This window comes from Rutidosis leptorrhynchoides, chromosome 2, assembly GCF_046630445.1.
Source record: "Rutidosis leptorrhynchoides isolate AG116_Rl617_1_P2 chromosome 2, CSIRO_AGI_Rlap_v1, whole genome shotgun sequence".
In the NCBI taxonomy this organism is placed as follows: domain Eukaryota; kingdom Viridiplantae; phylum Streptophyta; class Magnoliopsida; order Asterales; family Asteraceae; genus Rutidosis; species Rutidosis leptorrhynchoides.
The window spans coordinates 341,744,653-341,761,416 of NC_092334.1; the positions used below are offsets into that span (position 1 = coordinate 341,744,653).

At 33.5% G+C, this 16,764-nt stretch overlaps 1 long non-coding RNA gene across 4 annotated transcripts; it reads right to left on the minus strand.

The window, feature by feature from the left end:
• Positions 1-11,904: 11,904 nt before the first annotated feature.
• LOC139891932 (uncharacterized) lies at positions 11,905-14,401 on the minus strand. Of its 4 annotated transcripts, XR_011773917.1 has the most exons (5): positions 14,124-14,401; positions 13,785-13,835; positions 13,561-13,636; positions 13,096-13,277; positions 11,905-12,215 (listed from the first exon to the last, which is right to left on the minus strand). It is a non-coding gene; the product is annotated as an uncharacterized lncRNA (long non-coding RNA). The 4 variants fall into 4 exon arrangements; XR_011773916.1 differs by having other exon boundaries at positions 13,561-13,835; XR_011773915.1 differs by having other exon boundaries at positions 13,785-14,401.
• Between the last annotated feature and the right edge of the window lie 2,363 nt (positions 14,402-16,764).

Below are 16,764 nucleotides of genomic sequence, written 5' to 3' on the forward strand. Positions count from 1 at the left end.
TTTTAACGGGTGGGTAGTACCCGAGGAATATTTAGAATTCACATTAATAAGTTACGTTGTACATTCTTTAAATCTGATTCAACGGTCATTTACTATCTTACTTACAACTACCGATATACGTATCCGTTCACCACAGAATAACCATTTCTATTCAAATTTCATATTTGGATTTTGATCTATCAGAATCCAACAAGTGGCATAATGAAGAAAACATTGGACAAAAATAAAAAGTGTTAGAAACAAACGAATTAATTAATTGAAATTGTGATAGGATTTCACGCTAACTGTTCCGGCTAACTGTTCCCAGTTAACTGATTAACATTTAATTTATCGCAATTTACATTCTCGCAATTTTATTTATCATCATTTAATTTCTGTTATTTACTTTTACGCACTTTAAATAACGGGACACGTATGCAAGGTTTCGACTTATCATATCGAACCATCTATATATATATTTCGGAACAACCGTAGACACTCTATATGTGAAGGCGGGAGTTGGCTATACAGGGTCGGAGTTGATTTCAAAATATATATATACTTTGAGTTGTGATCGACACCGAGACCGGTATACGGGTCACGATACGTATTATTTAATTCGAATATTATATATTAAATTATATATGAATCATTGAACCATCGGACTATTGGACTGCTAACTTTGGACAATTAAAATGAATTAAATTAAAATATTGATTATAACATATGAAACTAAATAATTCTTCAAGTTTGCCACTTGATTTCATCCTAAACCTCATTTGTACTTCGACAATTATAATCCTCGTTCAAATCTTTTCATGATTCTTGAAAACACTTCAATCGAGAAGTTGAACCAGCCGCACCTCGTTTACGGAAGAAAGATTTATGCATACAGTTATACACCTGAAACTTTCAAAACCGAAGTTATCGTTAAAACTTATCCGCGTCAAATTCCTTATCATTCATTGGCAAAAACAACCTTACATTTCTCTTTTCAATTTAAGTCAATTTTGTCACAGCTCCACTTTGATTTCTCAGTAGGACCACTCTTATTATAACCTCGATATATATACCTTGTCCTTTCACCATTGTTACCGGAGAACCTTTCATATTCCACGACATCATGTACCAGCAGCTTGTCATCTTTTTGGCAGAATCCGCAATTAGTATTTTAAAAATCTCGCAAAACTTCTCAGTCATACCTATAACGTCTATTCCTAAGGATTTCATACTCCGAAGGTGAAGTTTCTGGAAAATACCCTGAATTATGAAGTAGTTCTTTAAATGCTGATGAAGCAGCGAAAATTGTAAACGATTTTAAACAGTCAAAAGTTTGATGATGAAGCACAGTGTGTCGATAAAACTCAGAAAAAGAGAAGAGTTGGAACCGGAAAACGGTTTGAGCAAAGTATGAAAGAGGTTGTGGATAAATAACAAGAACTGAATCTGCTTTCAAAAGATTCAAACGATTCAGTGCCTGCTGAAACCATTAGTAAAAACCCTACCCCTTATTCTAAACCTCTCCCGATGATATTCTTCATCATCATCTTATCTTAGATATTATAAGATATCTTCATATCTTCCGTTATACATATTCTCCATATTTCTGGAGATATTTTCACAACTACTCTTATCTGAGAATATTTATCTCTCCGTAATATCTGCATTACAACATAAAAGAAACTGTGTCAATTTCTAAATTTTGAAACCTCCAAGTTTAAAATATGAATGTTTTAAAGTAGTGTTGGGAACTGATGCATGAATTAGTATAATATAATGAAACTTGATCAACTTCATTATATTACAGTAAGTCATGTTAAGTTTCTAATGGAATGTGATGATTCACAGTACCGTCATCATGTGCCATGTTACACGGCTCTTACCTTCTATCAAGTCTCCAAACATATTAGAACGTATCACCTTGATAGTTCTATTTTTTCGAAATATTCGAGTAATTTAACGAATCAAGATCGTGCCATTACAATTTCATTCTAAAACCAATAGCTAGGTTCATTCCAAATTTCCTACCTACGAATTTCGGACCATTGTTCGCTTGGCTCGAGGACGGGAAGAAGAAATGAAGGGACAAAACCTCAGAATAGAAATAGGAACATAAACCACAGCAAATAAGAGAGAGCATTAACTGTGGATGACAATGATTTTAAGGGACGGGAGTAGGAACATCGAAATATAAGGGAAGGTATAAAACCTAACAACAACCCCGAAACTACAAACCGTGCATATCAATACGTATTGCAACGTAAAGGCACGGGAGAATTAAAAACATTATAATTCCAAGGAAAGGATAAAAGAGAATAGATTCTTCTGGTGATAGATGAAAAAGAAGAATGAAAGATATGAAAGTTAGAAATATAACAAGGGTTAGAATGGGATGGAGCATATTAGCGAATGTCTTAAAGTAGGAACTAAAGAGAAAGAATAGAAGATGTGGGAAGAAAGAAAGGGAAGGAGGTAAATTTATAGTGAAATATTCGACAAAGAAATCAAAACAGATTGCCGCGTTAAATCAAAGAAGATCCTGATCGCCGCAAAACTAAATCTTATTACATAAGATTTTCTTTAAAACCCTTAAATCCCGGAAATCGATCATAATCACGTCATCGGTTACAACAATTCTATATTTACTCATTTCACTCTTTTGTGATAGCTTCGCTCGTGCGTCTCACATAACCAAATCGTTTTATCTAAATCTTTCAATAATGATAAAATTTCATTATTACCTCATATTCGTCATGAAAACATTCCTATTATTATTTATGACAACCTCTACCAAATTTCGAGGACTAAATTTCTTTAACGGATGGGTACTGTAACGACCCGGAAATTTCCGACCAAATTTAAACTCTAATCTCTATATGGTTCCGACACGATAAGCAAAAACCCTAAAGTTGACCCGCACTTTTTTGATCGTTCTATACTTATAAGATTAATATTTACATAAATTAAACCTTACCAACATGATAAGCAATCCAAATTGTTGAGACTTATGTTTTCGAAAAGAGTTTTACACAACGTTTGACCGTCTAGTTTGACCGATGATATCACGAACTATATAACATATGATAATTATACGTTTGTGTATATATATGTATATATACATATTTAACATGGTTTATGGATGTTTTAATATCTCATTTTGTATTAATAACAATAAGTTATAAGTATATTTTGAAACTACTAACTTAAGTTTTCAAAACAATAACCATACATAACGTTATTTGATATAAATACTTATGACTTATAATGTTTATACATATAACGTATAAGTAATGTATTTAATCACTTTTAAGGACTTAAATACATAAAACAATATAAGTATATTCACAAAAGATAGCTATATTTGAATCCTCGTTCCGTTTTCTCAAAGATTTCTACACGTATATTTAGGGTATATGTACCCGTATCATACGCAGCTTCTAGATGTATTTACTATTGGTATATACCAATAAAAATCTGCTCCTTAGCAGCCTTAAATGATTAAGAAACATGTGGAACCAACCATTTGTCAAGTAGCATGAATTATTTAGCAAGAAAACAAAGTTAGGTATCATTTTTTTTCTTTATATACTAAAAACGTTTTTATGCATGCACACCATTTCTTCACCCCATTTTCTCATACTTACACTCCCATTTCTCTCTCAAAATACTCTTAACTTCATACTTGATCATCTACAAGCATTTTCCCCATCATTTAGCTTCAAAAACCTTACTTAATCGCCATAAGAAAACCATACAAAAACACTTCAAGAAATCCTTCCAAGAACACAAACTTACTTCCAATCTTTCATCCACTTCCATCACCCTTTTGGTTCTAGGTTCTTACTCCTCTTTTACAGCAACCTTGTCCAAGGAACTTGAGGTAGTAACTATGTTCATAACCTTATTCGATTCATATATATATATAGCTATCTTATTTTGTGGTATAAAATTTTAACAACAAGAACATAGTTTGAAAGTTTTCAAACTTATTTGCAAACTAAATAGATCCTTCTAACTTAACTTTTAAAATACTTCAAGACCTGTAATATAACTTAATTATATGCTAATTTAACAAGGTAAAACTTGTTTTTTCAAAGAATACCTTAAAAACTGTTTTTACGACGTCGGAGTGCAACCGGGGACTGTTTTGGGTTGGATAATTAAAAACCATCTTAAACTTTGAATTGGAGGTTTATTTTCTGGAAAAATGATTTTTACTATAAATATGTTAACACATAAAAATTTCATGATTTAATTCAAAGTATAGGTATTTTTAGAAAAATGGTCATTAAATGATATTTTTGTAACAAAAATGTTTAACTTCATAAGTTTCACTAAAGTTTCACCTATGCCGTGTGATTTTGAATACATACTAAGGTATTTACAGTTCATAGTCTTAAAGAGGGATTCGATCCAAGGAGATGGCAAGTTGAATCAACAAAAACGGAGTTGTAACGAAGAAACTATGACCGAAACAAAATCGGATATCCAAGACTAGTTTAGCCACGAAAATAATTGGGAGAAATTAAATAAATCACATCTTTCTAAGATAACATGATATTTTATATATATGTACTCATAATTCAATTTTATATGGTTCAGGATCACCCGTAAACAATACGAGAAGATTAATCATAAGATCCCATGATTGTACGCAACACGTCATTTGACAACACCGGTACTTTATGTACGCAACACGTCATTTGACAACACCGGTACCGTGGGTCAAGATTAATCTCGACCAATACATATACGATGGGTGTTTTATTCATTTCATTGGGGGTTTATTAAACACCTAAAAATGAACCATTAAAATTGAATTACTTACATCGGACTGCTAACTACGGACTAAGGAATTATTAAAAGTATTAAAAGTATAACAAGTATATATATATGTGACGATTGTTTAAAAATGAAAATATATTGATATATTATATATGGATAGGTTCGTGATATCAACCGGAAGACCAAGTCAAAATATTTATATCTTCAAGACAACAGTGAGTATATAGTCCCACTTTTAAACTCTAAATATTTCGGGATGAGAATACATGTATTTTATGTTTTACGATATGGACACAAGTAACTGAAAAATATATTCTACGTTGAGTTGTACCACTGGCATACTTCCCTGTAGCTTGGTAACTAATATTTACAGCGGTATTGTAAACGCGAATCCTGTTGATAGATCTATCGGGCCTGACAACCCCAACCGGACTGGACGACCAGTATTCAACGGTTGCACAGTACTTCGTTTTGTGACTACACTTGGTACGGTGTAGTAAGATTTCATATTAAAGGGAATATGCGACGTGATTGAATGTTAAGTATGGTTACCAAGTGCTCAACCACTTAGAATATTTTTATGAAAATGTTTATATATGAAATCTTGTGGTCTATATATATATATATCGCTGCCGGCATTAAACCTATATCTCACCAACTTTATGTTGACATTTTAAAGCATGTTATTCTCAGGTATGAATTAAGTCTTCCGCTGTGCATTAGCTCGTACTAAGGATACTACTTGAGGCTATTAAGGACTTATATCATAAGGCATTGCATTCGAGTCATTGAAGTTCATAGAGACTATTATTAAGTAAATGGCGGTTTAGATCATTTGAATATTATGAAATGTCAGGCGATTATGTCAATTCTGGATGTAACTATAGATTGCCTTTTAAGAATAAATGCAACGTTTGTAAGATGTATGATATAGAGGGCAAGTACCTCGCAATGTTATCAACTATTGTAATTCGTTTGTAATCAATATGGACAACGTCCAGATGATTAGTTTCGGATCCTTTCAAAAATGAATTTCGGAGTTAGAGCTTACCGCTAGTATCACCTTGTAGCTAAGAACGAGGGGGAAAAACTTGTCTCTTACGCTTTCGATCAAAACCTGCTTCTTCCTTTCCAAAAATCCCTTTGAATCAATTGGGGTGTTTGAGTTTTTGAAAGAAAATGAAGAAGAAAAGGAAAAAGATAAAAAGGAAATGAAATGGATGGATGAGATTAAGATCTCAAATCTGGCTCAAACGTGAAATAACCAAGATGCCCTTGAATATCTTTTAAAATCACAAAACTGGTACCAGTCCGCCCAGATTGCCGCGCCGCGGCCTTAATCGCCGCGCCACGACCTATAACGTATTCTGGTGGTTGCCTTAACATGCCTCCTGGAATTGAAATCAGCTGAATGCCGCGCCGCGAGATAAACCATGGTCTGGTGCCCTTGTTTACATGCCTCCTGATTCCAGTTAATTACCGTGCCGCGTCCTCCTATGTCGCGCCGCGACATACAACATGACCTGACTCATTTTCTCGTATACAAGACTTTAACCCTCGAACATGTCCCGAAGCCTTCATACACCTATCGTACATACACGATACACCTATAAATCATATACAGGAAAAAACGGGGTGTTACAACTCTCCCCCACTTAGATTCGATCACGTCCTCGTGATCCTAATCACTTAACCAAACCGAACCTACACTCGATGGTTCTCAAACAATCGTTCCAATCCGACTTCCAACACATTCCTCATTAACCCGAAGATTAATTCGTTAACTAATTACACACTTGCACGTATTTCGAGACGTGCAATACACGCAACACCCGAAGTCTATATCGATCACTCAGAATACGCGAAATCACCACGTATTCTTCCAACTCCTCTAGGCAATTCTTCTCAAAGAGTTACCCTTAACAACTAAATCGTCACCCGCGATTTATTAAAGTCCACAAATCTGAGCACCAAAGCTTGCTCGATTCCCCCACATTGGGAAAAACTCGACCAAATCTCGTACCGAGATATCAACTCCTAGCGTACCCCTACAAGTACAATGCTACAGTAACCACGTACCAAAATAAGGTCAACAACCCGAACGGTGAAGACCGAACCAAACGAATCCTTACGGATAACACCAATCACTAAACATCCCCTGTAGTGCGCAATGCGACCAACACTACAAGAAAAATGCTCCTATATGACCTTTTTTCTGGGACCTAGTAAAATATGGTCCTAAATGCTATTTACATAGGACCAAACAATATCTAGGTCCTATTATCAGCTACGCTTTTAGAGTATGGTCTTATTATGAGGTACTCTTTTAGAGTAGGGTCCTATTATGAGATACGCTTTTAGAGTAGGTCTCATAATCATATATTTTCATAGGACACTTAAAAAGTAGATCCTAATAGAGGATCTTACGAGACATTTATTTGATAGAGTCTCATTATGTGTTTATGTAATAGGACACTTAATATGAATGTCATATTAAATATATCTTTAGAGGTCAATTATTTCTGAGAGTCTTATTAAACTGTATCATGTTAGGACTTTTGGTACTTATGTCCTATAAATTTATGTTATTAAGACACATTATATGATGGCCATATGAAATGTACCTTTATAGGACGTTTATTTTTATGAGTCGTGTCATAGTAGAACATAATAGGACTTAATATGACTGATTGATATTTTTCTGTCTTAATGGTCATATGATTTCATAAGACACTTTAAGTGTGAACCATAAGATAGTACTTTATAAGACATTTAACGGCATAGTGTAGTATTACATGTTAATTTAATAGAACACCTTATATAAAAGTCATATGAAATAAACTCTAATAGGACATTTATTTGTCATAGTCGTATTATAACATAAGATAACAGGACATATGATATTTATGTTGTATCATTGTAAAATTTTAGGACACTTTAATTATTTAATATTATGGAGGAGTTTTTGGGGTTATAATTATCATATGATTTCATAGGACACTTTAATTATGAATCATAAAAAGGAACTTTATAAGATATTTAACGATTTAGGGTCGCATTATGTGTGAATTTAATAGGACACTTTATAAAAAGGTCATATGAAATAAACTATCATAGGACTTTTTTTTTCATAGTCGTATTATATCATAAGCTAATAGGACATGTGAAATATATGTCGTATCATTATAAATTTTTAGGACACTTTGATTCTTTAATGTGACGGATGAGTTGTTGGAGTCCTAAATATCATATGATTTCATAGGACACTTTAATTGTGAATCATCAAATGTAACTTTATAAGATATTTAACGATTTAGTGTCGCAATATGTGTTTATTTAATAGGACACTTTATAAAAGAGTCATATGAAATAAACTATCATAGGACATTTATTTTTCATAGTCGTATTATATCATAAGCTAATAGGACATGTGAAAAATATGTCGTATCATTATAAATATTTAGGAGTAACATCCTGTTTTCTTCATACGTGTCTTAAGGTACTTATTTAAACGTTAGAACGTTTATATTTCGCTTGTTTATGTGATTAAACGATATAAAGTGTTAACTCGATGTATACGAGATATATTCATATGTATAAGTTTGAGAATGTATGCATGTATAAGTATATGCATGGGTTTTGATAGTGTTAAGTCATGTGAGACTTAAATACGAAGTTTAAACGTACGTAGGAAGCGTGAACGAGGTGTACAAGTCGAATTAATTGATAGTTGTGTTAAGTTGTCAAAATGGCCAGTTACAGGCCATTGCCGCGCTGCGGAGATCTTGGGTGCGCCGTGACAAATAAAGCAAATCAAAGTCAGGAGTGGTTTAAGACAGCTCGAAAATCCAGTGTATTGCCGCGCCTCGACAATTGAGGTCGCGACGCGACAAAGCTGCAGATCTGACCCGTTTTTCCTATTTAAAAAGGGGTGGTCCAAGGGTATTTTCATCTTTTTGCGTATGGATCTGATTGGAGCTTTAAACCTCAACCACTTATCTCATTTATTCAATTTCTTTTCTCTTTTCTTCTTCTATTTACTCTTAAAACATAAAACCCATTTAAATTAAAGGTAAGATTTGAGAGTGAAGAATTGTGAATCGATCTTTGGAGCAAGAAGTAAAGTTGTTCTACTTGTTCTTAGCTACGACCCAATAGTTTTGGTAAGTCTTAACTCCGTATTTTGAGTTTTAGTTAATTTATGGCTAGGGTTTGGCCATTAGAGGCTTGTAAGACCCATTTGGGGGTTAAATGGGTGAACTTGGGTTATGTTGATGTAAGAAAAACCCATATGACTATAACCTAGGGTTTGGTCTTGTGAATTGAGGTTGTAAGTGTCAAATGGTGTTGTTAGTCACTATTACACTTTTAAATTGATGAAAGAATTGTTAATGAGTTAAGTTTGACTTGATTTGTGAGTCTAAGTGTTAAAATGGGTCAAATGGGTAATGTTGACCTAGTTTGGGTGAAATGGGTATGAGGTACCCTAAGTTTGTGTTAGTTAAATTTAGTAGACTATAAATCGCTAGCTTTAGTGATTGAATATGAGTCTTGGCCATTTATGGGCGGTTTTGGTGTAGTTGAGCTATTTAATGCAAATTGGGTCATTAAATGCTCAAGTGTAAGTATGGTGGTTGGTTCCACAAGTTGTGTATTGAATGTGTACTTAATGTATTAGGTACTTTGCTTTGAAGTTTCAGAAGTGCATAATCATCATCTTGGTATTAAGGTGAGTGGAATAATTATGCGTGTACGTATATAATGTATTTATTTGTGTAGTATGAATGTGGCATTGTCGCGGTGTTTAAGACACCACATTCTAAGTAACGAGTAGTATTGTCGCGGTGTTCAAGACACTACTCATTGTTTTGATTGACATGTGGTATTGTCGCGGTGTTCAAGATGCCACATTGTCATGGGAGTGGAATTGTCGCGGTGTTCAAGACACCACTCATTATTTTGATTGACATGTGGAATCGTCGCGGTGTTCAAGACGCCACATTGTCATGGGGGTGAGTTAGTCGCGGTGTTTAAGACATCACCCGGGGAATTAGTGATTACGCGGTGTTTAAGTAACACTAATGGATGTTATGAACTCCGACGGTCTTTCAAGTACCGTTCCCTTGTACGATTGGTTAACCATGGTTGTGTGAATTGTATTTAGCATATTGAATTGTGAACTATATGCTATTAATATAATAACTTATGCTAGCTCGTGTGATTGGAAGTTTAGTTATTATACTTGCGATGGTATGATTATTTATATTGCTAGCATGTATGCGGTAAATGCGTAAGTATTTCAAGTAGGTAGGTTGTATATATATTCGTATAATTGTTGCACTCACTAAGCATTAGCTTACCCCTCTCGTTGTTTGTCTTTTTAGATGCAGGTGCGGATAGGGGGAAAGGGGTTGTTGGGCACTAGGTGTCCCTTGGTGATGCTTGTTGAAGCTTTTGAAGTTGGCCTAGTGATTTGGGTAGTTTAGCCCCAAACCATGCTCGAAGTGTGTTTGGTTTAAAACTATCATTTGTGAATGGGTCAAACTTGTATTACTTTTGTTAAGGGCCTTCGTGCCGTTTGTAAACATTTAACTTGTGATGTTGTTAAATGGGTTATATGTAACCGTTTAATTTTGGCCCTAATGGTTTATCAAAAAAAAAAAAAAATTATCGTATGGAATACGGATTGGGATGTTTCATTAGGACACTTTGATTCTGTAATGTGATGAGTTGTTGTGGTCCTAAATATCATAGTAATTCATAGGACACTTTAATTGTGAATTATAAAATAGAACTTCATAAGACATTTAACGGTTTAGTGTCGCATTATGTGTTTATTTAATAGGACACTTTTTAAGATAGTCTTATAAAATAAAAAATCATAGGACATTTAATTGTCAGTCGTATTATATCATCGGCTAATAGGACATTTGATATGTATGTCGTATCATTTTAAATATTTAGTATACGTTTATTCTTTAATGTGACGGATGCGTTGTTGGGGTCCTAATTATCATGTTATTTCATATGACACTTTAATTGTGAATCATAAAATGGAACTTTATAAGACATTTTACGGTTTAGTGTCGCGTTATGTGTTTATTGAATATGATACTTTATAAAAAAGTCATAAGAAATAAACTATCATAGGACATTTATTTGTCATAGTCGTATTAGATCATAAGCTAATAAGACATGTGATATTTATGTCGTATCATTGTCAAATTTTAGGACACTTTGATTCTTTAATGTGATTGATGAGTTGTTAGGGTCCTAAATATCATATCATTTGATAGGACACTTTAATTGTAAATCATTAAACCGGATTTAATAAGACATTTAACGTTATGGTGTCGCATTATGTGCTAATTTAATAGGACACCATATATAAAAGTCATATGAAATGAAATATCATAGGACATTTATTTGTCATAGTCGTATTACATCAAAAGCTAATAGGAGATGTGATACTTATGTCCTATAATTGTAAATTTTTAAGACAATTTAATTCTTTAATATGACGTATGAATTTTTGGGGTCTTAGTTATTATAATGGACAAAAGGAGTGGTTTATGTGTGATGTTTGTCAATGGTTTGACATTGGTTCAAATGCAGACCATTATTTCATAAATTACAAATGACAACTCGTAAATAAAACATAAGCCCAATTATGTCTGCGCCAGCCTCTTAGGCTTAAAATAAAATCTAAGCTCAATTATACAAGTTCTTGAAGTAAACCACAAGATTTGTTATCATCAAACTTTAAACATAATAGTTTGTTAGAAAACCATCTTTTGTTATAATTCAATACATAAACAACCAAAAAATAACCCATTTGACCAAATGTAGTCAAACAACCAATCCGTTTAGCCATTATATCAATCTGTAGCTTCCAGATCTATGTAACCTAAGCACATTATTCTTAACATTTTCATAAGAAGTCTTCATAACCACCATCCAATAAAATAAAATAATAGCTTGCATAATGAATAGCAAAAACACAATATCTATATCATATCATATAATCTATGATACAAAACATAATATCCATAATAACAAATACTACTAGTTATCAAACCAAACCATAACAAGTTCAAACAATAGAGTACATGACCTAAAACAACAGAGTACATGACCGAGTGAATAACAAGAATTTTCAAATATAGAGTAGATAAAAAGAATTCTCAAACAAGTTCAAGTATAAAAAGTGAGGGCAGTATCATATATTCATTTGCTGAAAAACATTGTTACTTTAACCATGTCTTCTCATATCACAAATTCACAATTAATAGAGGCTTTGTCCAATGGTTGTCCTATCAAATGTCTTCAACGGGCAAAATTTAAAGATCACTTCAGCCAGTATCCCAAAATAAATCCAAGAAACTGATAAGAAACGTGTATATAAATGGAGTACCACAACGGGTTTTGTTTCGTTGACGCTTCAACAGTTCCTGCATATGCAAAAAATTAAACTGAAATTAGGATAGATGGATACAGAATTAAGCAGAAAAATGCAGAGAGACTAAACTGTGAAGATAGTTACTAAAGGTAACAACTTTATACAAAAACTAGATCAAGACTCGCGAATTCGCCGGATTGATAAAATAAAGTTGCAATACTTGTACTTGTTATTAAATTAAACGATGTAATATATATCAATTCACGTGTAATTTATTATTAATTAATGTTATTCATACGCAACGCAAGTAAATAATGGTTAAGTAGTCAAAGGGTTTATGGCCTAGCGGTAAAAACGTAACTCATCAACCTTGACATTGTGAGTTCGAGTCCCGTCGTGAACTGTTTAATGGGTGTGTTTGTCGTTAAAAAAAGGAACGAATAAGTTTATAGAGATTATAAAAGGCAATATAGGAATGAATTCCAATTACATTTAAAAATCAAGTGCATTCCAGTTCCCAACCAAGAACACCATATATTATATCAAATGTTAACAATTTGATCCTCAAAGTTAACACCTGAAGCAATTTTAGTTTCACAAAACCAAATCAATTCCATATTAATTTTCCTTCTATTTTTAAAGACCAACATACTTAACAGTTTACTTTTTATTAAACCCAAAAAGTCAATTTCAGGCAGTAGACTCAAATCCAAATTATCTTCCTTAAAGTGCCATTACATACTTTTGTACTCGTAACATACAATACCTTCGTATGCTAACTTTATAGGTATATAGATATAACTTTACACATTTCTCGCATTAGCATGTCAATCTTGATATTCAAGAGGTCAGACACATATAAAAATAACGTAAAAAGCATGAATTTCCTCATAACAAAAAACTATACATTCATTATTTGTTGCATACATTACCTGGCATCTATCAGTGAATGAGTCTTTTTTCAGCTGTCGTTACTGGGTTAAAATAAGTAGAAGGAACATGCGTCTCATTGTCATTGCAAGCGGCGGATTGCAGTGGTTTTGGCAATTTACAACAATATGTTCAGTAGGTTATATTAAGTGTGTTGATTCAAATCATCAAGTGACTATCATCGCTGTCATGATCAGGTTGATTCAAATTGTTACCTAAAGGTCAGCGACCGGCATCTATTTATTATTCACTTAGGGTCGCATCAAATTGCAATAATGCACATGAACATTAATATCATATATGAAGATACAAATTAGTAATGAAAGCATGCATTTTCAAAACTCAGGGTTTACATCAGTTTTAAATTGTATAATACTAATACACTGTATCAATATTCATAACAATGAGATTGGCATCCTCGTTGAGAGTATGCATACAAATCTTTAAATTTCAAAAGAGGACCTAACCTGAACCAATTAGATTAAGGGCGGTTTCAACTGTCTGTTAGCAGTAAAATAAAGTTCTGTCCCAGTAGAAGGTAACCTAAAACAGTATTAAGCCAACAAAATAAGCTTATGATATCAGATATGTGACAGTGCCAAACATTTCATATGACTACCATGTAAACAAACTGCATTCTAATGATCCAACATCGACTATTACAACATACATATATTATTACAGATGATACCTTTCTAATTCAGAGACGTAATTGCTTAACCAAATGACCCTCTCAATTAGCCTATTGTATAAAATCAACCAATCAAAGCTCTCATATTTCATTCACAAAGAGAACATATAAGTCCTGATGAGCACTACTTCATAAATTGAAAAAAAACGTACAATCATACACCCTCTAGGTGAACTTCTGTTATCTCAGAGGTGCCCACAACATAGTCTAATAAACCTGATCATGAAATCTTAACTTATAACTATCTAGAGTGACGACGATGATAATCGCAGACACTGAGAAAATTAAGAAATAACAAACGTTTAGGCAGATAAACTTATATCAAACAAAGAGCAATACCTTCGAAGATGACAAATCAATTGCATAAAAAGGAGCATCAGTAAGATTTGTCAAAGGAACAACATCAATATTTCTGAAAACCCAAACTGGTCAAATTAGCATCGGTAAAATTTGTCAAAGTAACGATTATAAGCGATTGATCTAACAAATAGATGAAACCATAACATAACATGTTAAACGATAATTAAAATCAATAGATGAAACCCTAACTGGTCAAATTAGCAGGTGCTTTTCAGTGGAAAAAATGACGGTAATGTTAACTGGTCATAATACGAATTAAGAATATACCCTTTTCAGCAATCAGACAATGATCCATTGAATCTTAAGGACTCAAATCGATTGCACCATAAGAACCCTAATTTGATTTTGAAACAGGAATGAGCTTTTTTGATTGACGATTGCAACCTATGACCCCTAATTCTTCTTGAAAACTAATTGCTGTTTCCTGAATAGGAATTTAAGTTTTGTTTAACGGCGCCGACTACTTAGGTAGCGTTACGTGGTCATAAGTCTTTACGTTTGACCAAAATATGTCGCATTCATTTCATAAGTAAAAGGATGTTTCAAGTTTACAAAAGTAGTTCAATGACTAGTTACATTTCAATGTTTAACGTACAAATGAAACATATGCGACACAATTTATAAAAGTAGTCAAAAGACGCTCCAACAATGCACGTATACTCGACATCCAAGCAAGTATCAAAAAGTAAGCGGAAGCATGTATCCTTAAGCATTCAAGGACCTGAGAAAACATATAGAAAACTGTCAACGAAAACGTTGGTGAAATCATAGGTGTTTTAGTAAACGTTGTATTTGAACCACAAGATTTAATATAAGATGATTATCAAAATCATTTGCATTCCAAAGTTTGTTATTTGTTTCGCGGGCACCCAATTATCAAACTTAACTGTTTTGTACCCTGTTACGTAGTGTTAGAACATACACTATACTCGAAAATATATTTCATCCGCTAACGGTAGCGAACCGTCCGAATGAGGCTCGTCAAGCCCATGTGATCACATAATATAAGTTCTCGTTTACACCCTGCAAGTGTAACTAATGATAATTGAATTGAGGCTTTTTGTTCAAACCCGTACGTGGAATGTTCGTTTTCGTACTTGTGTTCAAAGTGTAAAAGTATGATACGTATATGTTTCTCATCCCATAGTTTAAAGCATAAAAGTTGTTTGAAAGATGGGACTATGATCTCACCTTGTGTGTACGAGCAATAAGTACTTCAACAAATAACATGTGCAATGAACAATGCTAGTCTTGACCTAAACAAATAGGTCGTATCAATAATGGTAAACACGATAGGTCAAAGATGTTCAATTAGTCCTATGGCTCGTTACGACTCGATTATGTAGCATGTGAATCAAATTGTCAAGTTTCATGCAACATACAAGTATAGAAACAAGTTAGAAAGATTGCATAATCATTTGGTTAAGTTTGACAAAAAGTCAAACTTTGGTCGGGTCAAAGTCAACGAAAAAGTCAACACGTTCGGGTCGGGTCCCGAACTATTTTTCTGAGGTTTTTAATCATGTATAAGCATGTTAGAACAAGTTACATGTGAATCGGAGGTGCGTAGCATAACAAACATTTTTCATAAAAGTGACAAGTTGGTCAGCCCACTTTGGCGCGCCGCGCGGGGATATGGCGCGCCGCGTCATTACCTGTGCAGAAATTCTGGCAGTTTTCAAGTTTAATGCACGAACCTAACTTCAAACAATCACCATTTATGACCCGCAAACAACCAAAACATGTATCTTATATCATCGGAAAGGTATTTTGACAACGAAAGCAATTAAACACATTTCATCAATCACATTTACTTTTACAACAACCAAATTTTACATTCAAAGCTCCTCATTTAATGCATCCAAGTTCATAAATGCAATTCGATGATTCGGCAACCAATTTACATGAACGATATGCCGTTTCGGAGGTAATCAAGCATACAATACAACCTAACACTTACAAATAACATTTCATGTCATTCAAAGCATCAAAAGTCCATTTCAAGTTCATCAAACCCTAACCCAATTTCACCAAAATCACTAATCAAGTTCATGAAGTTTTCTAAAGCAACCTACACATCAAATTGAAGCTAGTGATACTAGGAACACATTTAATACTTGCACTTTATCATAACAACAATATTTAAGCAACCAAATCATCAATCAAACACACCAAACTTTCAAGTTCATGCTAGTTACTAAAAATAACAAGATCGAACATATAAATCATATATATTCATGTTAGACTTGAGCCATAGACACTAATTAACAACTTTATTAGTTAAAAGCATCAAGAACACAAAATCTAGTGATTTTAGAAAGTTACCCAAATTAGATGTAATCGGTATGGAATCGAAGAGGAAGTTGCAAGGATTCCAAAAATGTAATTTGTTTTGCGAAACACCCGCTAGCTTGGATTTGGATGATGATTCTTTGAAATGGTGTTTTGAGAGAAAATATGAAAGTAGTAAAGAAAAAGGAAAATGAAAAAGAAAAAGAAAAAGAAAGGGAGGTGGGTGTTGACTAGTCAAAAGCTAGTCACATCTTTGCTCCCTTGGCGAAACTAGTCCCTCAAGTTCGGTTGCGGTTGCGTGAATTACCTAAACGAGATATTTTTAAAA